The sequence below is a fragment of the Trichechus manatus genome, unplaced genomic scaffold (genome assembly GCF_000243295.1).
Source record: "Trichechus manatus latirostris isolate Lorelei unplaced genomic scaffold, TriManLat1.0 scaffold00027, whole genome shotgun sequence".
Taxonomy (NCBI): domain Eukaryota; kingdom Metazoa; phylum Chordata; class Mammalia; order Sirenia; family Trichechidae; genus Trichechus; species Trichechus manatus.
The window spans coordinates 9,006,395-9,018,850 of NW_004443963.1; positions in this window are offsets into that span (position 1 = coordinate 9,006,395).

The window sequence follows — 12,456 nt, forward strand, 5'->3', positions numbered from 1 at the left end:
CAACCCCAGCATAAAGGAATGGAAATAGCCAGTGCTGGGAGACCAAGGTCTCAACACATGAGATTTATAATCACAGCACCTCTTTTGTACTTAAGCAGTAATTATAATTAGTCGCTTCCTAGAAAGTGTGCAAACATCACAGCACAGTTGGGAGTCTGCATAATTTAAATATTATTGTTAATTTAACTTCACAATCTGAAATTGTCTGGGTTTTACAAAAGAGTAACACAACCCTGGAAGCTGGAGGGAAATGTCCTTTATTTTATTATAGGCACCTCTCCCTTAGGGCTCTGTGCAGACCCTGTATGGACTTATAAGATTTCACATGCAATGGTAACAAATGTCCTCAAAATATTTACATATGATTAGTGCCTTAAACTCTCAAAGAGCCTCGGTTTGCTAATTCCCAACTATACTTTTTTACAGTTTAGTGGGTATGGCTAACTGTTCTCCAACTCAGGTGTACAGGAAATAACATTTTCTTTATTTCCTTTAAATCAGCTTAATTATGACACTAGGTGCTTATCCCACTGAGATGTGGGAAATGGAATCTCAAACCTGATTGGGGCTTCCTTCATGTTCCAGGGTCTTCACACCATCTGGGAGGCCTAAGTGTCTGGAGGTCTTCACCATCCAAGCCCAAGGGGACCCCTGATGTACAGCAGTCTCTGCTTCTCGGCCTCCATAAAACGCATTGCTGTCGAGTCAGCTCTGACTCAGACGGGCCCCATGTGTGTCAGATTAGCACTCCATAGGGTTTTCAATGGAGCCTCTGGGTGGCACAAATGTTAAGGACTTGGCTGCTAATTAAAAGGTTGGCAGTTCGAACCCACCCAGAGGTGCCTTGGAAGAAAGTTCTGGAGATCTGCTTCTAAAAGTTCACAGCCTTGAAAACTCTATGGAGTACAGTTCTACTTTGCACATGTGGGGTCACCATTAGTTGGAATTGACTCAAGGGCAACTGTTTTTTTTTTTTTTTTTGACAGTAGATTGCCAGGCCTTTCTTCTGTAGTGCTGCGGGGTGAATTCAAACCACCAATCTTTTGATTAGTAGCCAAGCACAAATCATTTGTGCCACCATGGATTTGGGAGTCTTTCCCTGGATGAACCCAGGGTCTCTCCACCCCAGGAACACAGAACAGCATCTTCTTACATCTTGGGATAGGGCCACAGAGCAGTGTTAGGGTTCCTGCTGCATGAAGAATCCATGGCCAACTCTCCCTTCCTGGTTGGGCAAGTCTTCCCCTTTTAGAAGCCTCTTTGCCCTCCCTTCTCTGTCAGGGACATTGGCATTTTCTCTTCAGCTGGCTGAGACTTGAGCAAAAGACTGGAGGAGTTCTTGACCCCTGGCTGCTTCTGCTCTCTCATCCTGTAGGTAAGTACACAAACTCCACCTGGCTTCCTGCTCAAACAGCAAGGCAGGAAAGACTTGGGGTTAATAAACACAAAATAATCTTTTAATATATTGTCCTGATGCACTAGTTAATCCTCCTCAACCAGTGATTTTTTTCCAACTCAGAAAGATTAATTTAGTTAGAGCACACTATATATTTGTTCAACCAGTATTTACTTAGCAGCTCTCATGTACAAGGCAGTATGCTGGGTACTGGAGATACCGCCATGTGATACTTGCATTATTGCTCCTAGCTTTTCACTCATCCCTGTATCTGCACCCTATGCCATGTGACTTTGCAATTCCTCCGTGGAGGTTGGGCTTGGCCATGTGCCTCACTTTCGCCAATGGAGCATGGGCAGAAGCGACTGTATTGCTGGCTTCAAGACTAGGTCTTAAGAGGCATTGTTTGCTTTCACATCCTCTTACACTTCTGTCATTGCAATGAAAAGAACGTACCAGCTGGTCCCAGAAAGTTGACTTTTTTCTTCAGTTCTTTCAGCTTGAGAAATGCCAAGCATGTTCTTCTCTTTGGTTTTCTATCTCCAGCTCTTTGCGCACGTCATTATAATACTTTACTTTGTCTTCTTGAGCCGCCCTTTGAAATCTTCTGTTCAGTTCTTTTACTTCATCATTTTTTCCTTTTGCTTTAGCTACTCAACATTCAAGAGCAAGTTTCAGAGTCTCGTCTGACATCCATTTTGGTCTTTCTTTCTTTCCTTTCTTTTTAATGACCTCTTGCTTTCTTCATGTGTGATGTCCTGGAGGTCATTCCACAACTCGTCTGGTCTTCATTCATTAGTGTTCAACGCATCAAATCTATTCTTGAGATGGTCTCTAAATTCAGGTAGGATATACTCAAGGTAGTACTTTGGCTCTCGTGGACATGTTCTAATTTCTTCAGATTCAACTTGAACTTGCATATGAGCAATTGATGGTCTGTTCCACAGTCGGCCCTGGCCTTGTTCTGACTGATGATATTGAGCTTTTCCATCGTCTCTTTCCACAGATGTAGTTGATTTGATTCTGGTGTATTCCATCTGGCCAGGTCCATGTGTACAGTCACCGTTTATGTTGGTGAAAAAAGGTATCTGCAATGAATAAGTCATTGGTCTTGCAAAATTCTATCATGCAATCTCCAGCATCGTTTCTATCACCATGGTCATATTTTCCAACTACTGATCTTTCTTCTTCGTTTCCAACTTTTGCATTCCAATCACCAGTAATTATCAATGCATTCTGATTGCATGTTTGATCAATTTCAGACTGCAGAAGCTAGTAAAAATCTTCAATTTCTTCATCTTTGGCCTTAGTGGTTGGTATATGAATTTGAATAATAGTTGTATTAACTGGTCTTCCTTGTAGGCGTATGGATATTATCCTATCGCTGACAGCTTTGTACTTCAGGATAGATCTTGAAATGTTCTTTTTGGCGATGACTGCAATGTCATTCCTTTTCAAGTTGTCGTTCCCAGCATGGTAGACCATATGACTGTCTGATTCAAAATGGCCATTACCAGTCCATTTCAGCTCACTAATGCCTAGGATATCGATGTTTACGTGTTCCATTTCATTTTTGACGATTTCCAATTTTCCTAGATTCATACTTTGTGCATTCCATGTTCTGATTATTAATGGATATTTGCAGCTGTTTCTTCTCATTTTGACTTGTGCCACATCAGCAAATGAAGGTCCCAAAAGCTCGACTCCATCCACGTCATTAAGGTCGACCCTACTTTGAGGAGGCAGCTCTTCCCCAGTCTTCTTTTGAGTGCCTTCCAACCTAGGGGGGGCTCATCCTCTGGCACTATATCAGACAATGTTCCGCTGCTATTCGTAAGGTTTTCACTGGTTAATTCTTTTTGGAGTAGACTGCCAGGTCCTTCTTCACAGTCTGTCTTAGTCTGGAAGCTCAGCTGAAACCTGTCCACCATGGATGACCCTGCTGGTATGTGAATACTGGTGGCATAGTTTCCAGCATCACAGCAACACACAAGCCCCACAGTATGACAAACTGACAGACACTTGGGGATTTAGGTTAGCAGCCAAGGGCAAACCATTTGCTCCACCCAGGGACCTGGAAACTAATATGGGATGGTTTATTATGCAGCTTTAGCTGATTGATACAGTGGTGAATAAGCTAGATATGAAGGCTGCTCTTGTAGAGTACAGAGTCTAGAGAAGGCTGCAGACACTAAACCAGTAATTACACAAGCAAATTTTAAAACTCTAACTGTGATGAGTATCATGAAGGAGAAGAACAAAGTGCAGGGAGGAGCTATAACAGGCTCACCTAGCCCAGTTGGTTAGGAAAAGCATAACACTGAGATTTCCTATCTATATTGTTGTTGTTAGGTGATGTTAAGTCATTTCCAACTCATAGCGACCCCATGTGACAGAGCAGTAGTGCTCCATTGGGTTTTCTAAGCTATACTCTTTACGGAAGCAGATAGCCAGATCTTTCTCCCGCGGAGTCACTGGGTGGGTTCGAACTACCAACCTTTCAGTTAGCAGTCAAGCACTTAACTGTTATGCCAACAGGGCCGCTTTTCCTATCTAGAGCTAATTGTATCCTCATATTTCCTCACGTATTAAACATTGTTATGCTTTTATGGACCTTTTCAAACCACTTTAGCTCTAAAAGTCATCAGTAGGTACTTATGATGTACACAGGTCTATGATGGGGCTCTGGGGAACCCAGGAAGATCCAATGTGCTTTCAAGCTGCAGGGTGGAGAGGAAGGAATATGCAAGCACATTAATGTGAACCAACAATATGAAGTGGAGGACAGTCAGTCTGGGGGCCTGTGGGTAAACTTTGAATGATGGCTGTGCCATACATCATTTGTGACCTGTTCCTTTCCTTTCTCTCTCCCAGAAGAATGCATTGTGTGCCTCTTTAGGAAATTTCAAAGAATTAAGAGTTGAGAACCTCTTCAGTAAAAGAACCATGGGGATACACCAATAAAACCTTCTCCAGATATAAGTGGTTTTCTGGAGTTGGGGAAGACACATTCGCTCATGTTGGTTGTACAAGATAGAAGGCGAGACACAAAAATGACCAAGACAAGTAGTGGGAAGAAGATGTATATTAGTGCCAGACCAGTCTATGTCCAGCTCTGCCACTTAGTGGTTTGTAACCTCAGGCAAGTGACATAACCTCTCCGAGCTTCAGTTTCCTCACCTGAAAAGTGGGAATAATCATTGTGACAAAGGCTACTAGAGCTCAGCAATGTCTAGTTTCCCTCTTTCTCCTGGGCACACAGCCTGTCTATATTTGCAGTTAGGCATGGCCACATACCTATGCAGAAATGATTGAACAATGTCAATAATATCGCACGCAAGTAAAATTTTCCTGAACATAATTCAAAAACAGTTGCAGCAGTACATCAGCAAGGAACTTCCAGAAATTCAAGCCAGATTCAGAAGATGATGTGGAACCAGGGATATCATTGCTGATGTCAGATGGCTCTTGGCTGAAAGCAGAGAATACCAGAAGAATATTTACCTATGAATTATTGACTATGGGAAGACATTCGATTGTGAGGATCATAACAAATTATGGACAACATTGCATAGAATGGGACTTCCAAAACACTTAATTGTGCTCATGAGGAACCTGTACATAAATCAAAAGGCAGTCATTCGAACAGAACAAGGGGATACTGCATGGTTTAAAATCAGGAAAGGTGTGCGTCAAAGTTGTATGCTTTTACCATACCTATTCAATCTGTATGCTGAGCAAATAATCTGAGAAGCTAGACTATATGAAGAAGAACTCGACATCAGGATTGAAGGAAGACTCATTAACAACCTGCGATATGCCGATGATACAACCTTGCTTGCTCAAAGTGAAGAGAACTTGAAGCACTTACTGGTGAAGATCAAAGACTACAGCCTTCAGTATGGATTACATCTCAACACAAAGAAAACAAAAATCCTCACAACTGGACCAGTAAGCAATATTACGATAAACGGAGAAAAGGTTGAAGTTGTCAAGGATTTCATTTTCCTTGGATTCACAATCCACACCCATGGAAAAGGCAGTTAAGAAATCAAACAATGTATTGCATTGGGCAAATCTGCTGCAAAAGACTTCTTTAAAAATGTTTTTAAAAAGTTTAAAAATGTTGAAAAGCAAGGATGTCACTTTGAAAACTAAGGTGTGCCTGACTCATGGTAATTTCAATTGCCTCATATGCATGCAAAAGCTGGACAATGAATAAGGAAGATTGAAGGCCAAAGAAGAACTGATGACTTTGAATTATGGTGTTGGCAAGAAATATTGAGTATACCATGGACTGCCAAAAGAATGAACAAACTTGTCTTGGAAGAAGTATAGCCTAGTGCTCCTTAGAAGCAGGATGGCAAGACTTCATCTCACATACTTTGGACATGTTATCAGGAGGGACCAGTCCCTGGAGAAAGACATTATGCTTGGTAAAGTAGAGAGTCAGTGAAAAAGAGGAAGACCCTTAACCAGATGGAATGTAACAATGGGCTCAAACATAGCAATGATTGTGAGGATGGCACAGGACCAGGCAGTGTTTTGTTCTGCTGTACATGGGGTTGCTATGAGTTGGAACTGACTCAATGACACCTAACAGCAGCAACAACATGGCCAGAGGATTGAGTCCTTCTTGACAGAATGTGAGTGAAAATGATGTTGGCCCCTTCTGGCTTGGATGAAAAATCTCCAATATACTATCCTTATTCTCTTTCCCCATCTGCCATGTGAATAGAGAGAACCCTGGGGTCCTAGAGGAGAGTGAAGTCATAAGATAGAAGGATCTTTAGTCCTTCAAAGACTGCATAGAGTAGAGCTTCCCCTCCAAAACGAAAGAAATAAACTTTCATTGGACTAAACCACCAGAATTTTGGGTTTGTCTTGTTATAGCCACTAACTTATCCTGATTAATACAGTGATCTACTTTGTGCAGTATTGTTGTGAGAATTCAACAAACTTGTGAAAATGTCTAGCTTAGGTTCTCAGTAAATAGTCACTGTTACCATAAAGATTAAGTCCCTGGATGGCACAGTTATGTGCTTGACTACTAACTGAAAAGTTGGCAGTTCAAACTCACCCAAAGGTACCTCGGAAGAAAGGCCTGGTGGTCTGCTTCTAAAAGGTCACAGTCATGAAAATCCTATGGAATAGTTCTACTCTGCACACATGGGGTTGCCATGAGTCAGAATTGACTCAATAGTAACTGTTTTTTTGTTTTTGTTTTTTACCATAAAGATTATTAACAAGTCCTATAAGAATAATGCTAAATAGATAGTCGGGTTTTTTTGTTTGTTTGTGTTTTGTTTTTTTGAGGTGGGATGGTTTCTTGGCTGACCCTCAGTCACTGAGATCATATGAAGGTTAAGGTACTGGGAGACCTTGCCATAGACTTCTCTGATTCCTGCCAAGAGGCCAGTAGAGTGATTGCTCAGTGCAGGAGACTCAGGGAAATGAGACCAGCCTTGGAAATAGATGCAGTAAGAAGAAAGCAGTGTAGTTGTCTCCAGAATACAGACAAGCAGAAATTCCAGTTCCCAGAAGGCATTTCTCTGTTTTCTCTGATGATGATTGATGTTGGAAATGAGAAGCCTAGACGTGGTAAAGTCACAAAGTGCCTTTTGAATCAACCATGGAGCCAGCATTAAGTGCATTCTAAGATGCGCTAATGCTCTGAGCACCAGCCGTCTTTGTCTGGGTATGTCGTATCTGATAAGTCACTTGACAAGCACCTTCACTTAAGCAGAATACAGCATTCTCCAAAGTAGAGCTTGCAAATTGGTGATGCATTGTTAAAAAGTGAGTTGGTTGCCAATATTTAAAAACTGGAAGATTTTACATCAATATTCAGATTTCTAGCATCTCTTTAATAATCAGATTACTTGGTAATGTTGGGCCCACGTTTCCAAATGTCAACAACTGACAGGCAGTTCAAATGTGACAGGCACTATAACATTTGCCACAATACTTACCGAGTGTTTTTTGCCATTTATACGACTTGCCTGGCCCCTCTAGTCATCTGAGTTTGCAACTCCTAGATTAACTAGTGGAGTACTTGGGTGGTGCAAATGGTTAACGCACTCACTGTTAACTGAAAGATTGAAGGGTTGAGTCTACCCAGAGGCAACTCAGAAGAAAGTCCTTGTTATCTACTTCCCAAAAACCCTATGGAGCACAGTTCCACTTTGACACACATGGGGTCACCATAAGGCCTAATTGACTCAATGGCAACTGGTACTGGTAGATTAACTAATATGAAAAATATGAATTTTCTATGTGGTAAAATTATTGTTGATTATGAGTTATGGCTACCATCTTTGTCTATGCCAATGGTATTTTGATATATATTGATTTATTTGTGCCATAAATGTTCATTGGACAGCTGCTATGTGCAATGTACTGTGCTGAATATTGTGGTGATATAAAAATGAGGCACCTGGGTGATGTAAGTGGTTTCTAATTGGCTGGTAGCCTAAAGGTAGGAGGTTCAAACCCACCCAGTGTTTCCACAGAAGAAACGCCTGATGAACTGCTTCGCTAAAGATTACAGCCAAGAAAACCCTATGGAGCAGTTCTAGTCTGTAGCACATGGATTGGGAGCCGACTTGACAGCAGCTAACAACAGTAACTCTCAAGAAGCCCTCAGTTCAATGTTGTTGTTGTTAGGTGCTGTCGAGTCAGTTCTGACTCATAGCAACCCTATGTACAACAAAATGAAACAGTGCCTGATCCTGTGCCATCCTCACAATTGTTGCTATGTTTGAACCCTTTGTTGCAGCCACTGTATCAATCCATCTCTTTGAGGGTCTTCCTCTTTTTCACTGACCCTCCACTTTACCAAGCATGATGTCCTTCTCCAGGGACTGGTCCCTCCTGATAACATGTCCAAAGTACATGAGATGAAGTCTTACCATCCTCACTTCTAAGGAGAATTCTGGTTGTACTTCTTCCAAGACAGATTTGTTCGTTCTTCTGGAAGTCCATGGTATATTCAATATTCTTCACCAACACCATAATACAAAGACATCAATTCTTCTTCCGTCTTCCTTATTCAATAAGGCAGATAAAATATGTACAAAATTTGCGCAACAAGGTACACAAGTATCAATATTTAGGGAAGGAGGAGGGAAAGATTCCTTTCTACAGAGAAGATAAAATACAACTTCAAGGAGGAGGACATATTTATTCTGGGCTTTGAAGGTTTGGTATGATTTAGGTGTGTAGAAATTGTAGGGATGGTCTCCCAGGAAGAAGGAACAGCACGAGCAAAGGCATAGAAGTGATAAAGTACTCAGTATGTACATGTAACAAAGAATACTCAGTTTGATGGGATCATAGGATTCATGAAAGAGAAGGGTGGGAAATAAAATTGGATAGCTGGATGAGATCAATGCACAAAGGTCTTTGAAGCAATCTGAATTAAAACTTAACCCACTGCTGTCTAGGCAATGCAGACTGATGGCAACCCCATGAGTTAGAGTAGAATTGAGCTCCATTGGGTTTTCTTGGCTGTAATCTTTATGGAAGCAGATTGCCAGGTCTTTCTTTCATGATGCCTTTGGGTGAGTTTGAACCATCAACCTGTAGGTTAGTAGTCAAGTCAAACCATTTGTGCTACCCTGGGACCTAGAAGAGTTTTAACTATTTCTGTGGGCAACAGGAAACCACTGAGAGACTTTGAGCAAGACAGAGCTAAGCTCAGAGCTGTGCGCTAGAGAGAAGAGTTCAGAAATGATGTGCAATATAGATTAACAAAGAGAGAGACTAGAGACTATTGCAATTATCTAGGTCAAAAGTAATAAGTATTGCAACCAAGGTCAAAACAACCAGGTGATTATGGAAGTGAGTAGTATTAAGGATATAAAATCTCTGGGATTTCATAGACAGTTGTTGTGGGTAAGAAACAATGTAGACTTAAATACTTCTGAGAGGTCAAGGAATGAATGGAGAGTTTTAGGGAGAAGTGGAAAGTGTAGACTATTCTCTGAAGAAGTGTGGCAGCAAAAGAAAGAGGAGGGAGAGAATGGCAGGGTGGAGGGATGGTGTTTGGAATAGGAACACTTGAGCACATTTGTATTCTAAGAGGGATGCAGTGGAGAGGCAAGACTTTGAAAGGGGCAAGATACAGAAATTGATGTGGCAGGTCCACGAAGGAAGCAGGAGATAGGGTCAGGGTGCAGAAGGAGGGGTTAGCCTCAACTACTGTCTGGCCAGTGAGGGTGGTTCCTTATCCCAAATCAGCCCCTGTCGTCCTCAGTACCTTGTCGGACAGTATGCCTCAACCATCTGTATCTGTTGAGAGGAGCACTCCTGTATAATGCCTCCTCGTGCTGCAGGGATGATGCTGGCCCAGGAGGCCACTTCTGGGCCCCTGGTGACATTAGCCTAACAGTTTCTTTGTTTCTGCTTATCCATTTCGATCTATCACCTGAAAAGTGATTTGCTACTTAAACATGTGCTCCAAGTAAAATATGGTTGTGCATCTGGTTCTTCCTTATGACAGATTCAACTTACTAACCAGGTAAATTATCACCACAAGACTCTATAAAATTTTTTACCTGTCTTCCTCATGCCACGCTTCCCATAGCTGCTTTTGTTTCTTTTTTGTCAAGCCAAGGTCCAAGGTTGCCAAGAAAGACACAACTCACACAGGCACTGGTTGGAGTGATGCTTTACTCACATGGAGAAGAGACAGAGCAAGGTCAGCTTTAATGGTGGGCATCAGTCCCCCATGGCCAGTGGGTCTCATTCTGCAGCTGACACAGGGCTGGGGGCCTGCACCCACCCCTCTTGTGATGCAGGTGAAGGACACTCTTCATGCTGGGAACAGATATAGCACTGAGGTTGGCCAGGTGCTATGTGAGACACACACATAAGCAGAGCAAAGAAGTACTCACCAGGCCATAACAGGGAAGGAGTTTCCATGATAAGGAAGAGGAGGCGGAAACTGGGACAGAGGGAGGCTTGGTTCCCAGCCTCCATTATCAGGGAATGTTCTGGGCCCAAAGCTCTGATCAGGTGGTCCCGGTAAGGATGGAAAGCTGCACGATAGACAGCTTTCCCAACACTTTCCACTTTCAATCTCTGTTCTCATATGTGAAGATGATGATTATAACTAAAATTTGCAGACAATATTTAACTTTTATAAAGTTTTTTCTTGTTTGATTCTTCTATGATGATTAATCCCATCTTGTAGATAAAGAAACCAAGGCTCAAGGAAGTGAAATGTCTCAATGCAAGCATAGACAGATGATAAGACAGATGAATCCAAGACCCCAAGAGTCCAGATTTCATGCTTGAAGGAGCTAACCCATCCAAACACTCATCTGGACGCTTTGGTTTTGAGGTCTTGGAAGTTTAGTTTTAAGCAGTATGAGTTTGAGGTGTGTATCAGTTATCTATTGCCACTATAATGCTGCATAACAAACATTGATGAGATACAATAAGAAACATTTATTTACGTGACAAGTCTCCATGATTCAGCTGTTCTGGCTTGGTTGGACTGATCTTGACTGGGCTCATTCATGTGCCTGTGGTCAATTGTTTCAACTAGTAAACTCTGCTGATTTGGCTAGGCTTACTCATCACTCATATATATGGGGGTTGGCTGGCTTAGCTGATCTAGGATGGCCTCAGATGGGATGACTGTGGCAATTCACCGATGGTTCATGCCTCTTTTTCTTCCAGCTAGTCTGGACATTGTTGTTATGGTGATGATAGGGTGGGTAGAAGCATGTCAGTACTATTTCACATCTCTGCTTGCCTCACATTTTGGCCAAAGTAAGTCACACATCTAGCCAAGATTCAAAGTGAATCTTTGGTGAGAGGAATTGGAAGGTCAAATAGCAAAGGCATGGATATAGAGAGGGGTGAAGAATGGGGCCAGTAATGCAATAAGCCTACCATGAGGCAAACGTTGAAATTGAGACTTTGTCATTTCTACAGATTTACTACTCCATTAAAATACAGCTAGAAAGCAATGTTACTCAGCATCATCCCTAAGCTGAAAGGCAGACTTAGAAATGATGTGAACATGGGCAAACGCTAGCAAACGAGGCCTGCACAGTTGTCCAACTCATCTCTCCATGCTTAATGTTATGGATTGAATTATTTCTCCTAAAAATATGTATTATAAATCCTAACTCCTATATGTGTGAATGTAATCCCAGCTGGGAATAGAATTTTCTTTGTTATGTTAATGAGGCCATATCAGTGTAGGGTGTACCTTAAATTAATCTCTTTTGAGATATAAAAGGAGATTAGGCAAGTAACCAAGCAGAGATAAGGGAAGACAGCTGCATACCATGTGGAGATCACCAAGGAACTGAGGAACAGAAGCTGAAAAGAGATAAAGACCTTACCCCAGAGCCAAAAGAGACAGAAAGCCTAGAGCTAACACCTAAATTTGGACCTCAAGGCTCCTAAACCGTGAGAAAATTAATTTCTGTTTGTTAACGCCACCCACTTGTGATATTTCTGTTACAGCAGCACTAAGAAACTAAGGCTTTCAATCACAGAGGCTGGGAAAGAGTAATTAAAAGTATTGAACACCTATAGGGGGCCCAACCCTCTGCTAGGCAATTTCACAAACATTTCCTAGAAGCCTCAAAATAATCCTATTATTATTATCCCCATTTTACTGATCAAGCAACTGAGGTCAGGGAGATCAAGTGACTTTAGTCAGTGCTTGACTTTTGTACAAACAAGCTACTGAACGCATGCATGAAAGTCCAATGTTATAAAGTCTGAAGTTGGGGAGACTTCCTCTCAGTTACAAAAACACTATGGAATTCCTAAGTATGCATCATCTTTGATGATATGGCTCGTATATACATTGTACATGTTCTTTCCTTTTCTTCTTTTCCTTTACAAATGAATACAGGTTGACCAGTTTACATCACTAAGTGTCAAATTAAAGCGAAAATTTCCCTAATTTCGTCTGCTCAATGTACTCTCTCCTGGTTCCTAATAGTGCTACATTTCTGAGACCTATGTTTCTTAGTACTATTATCAATGTTATCAATTTTCTATTTTCTACTCATTTTTATAAAACGAGAAGA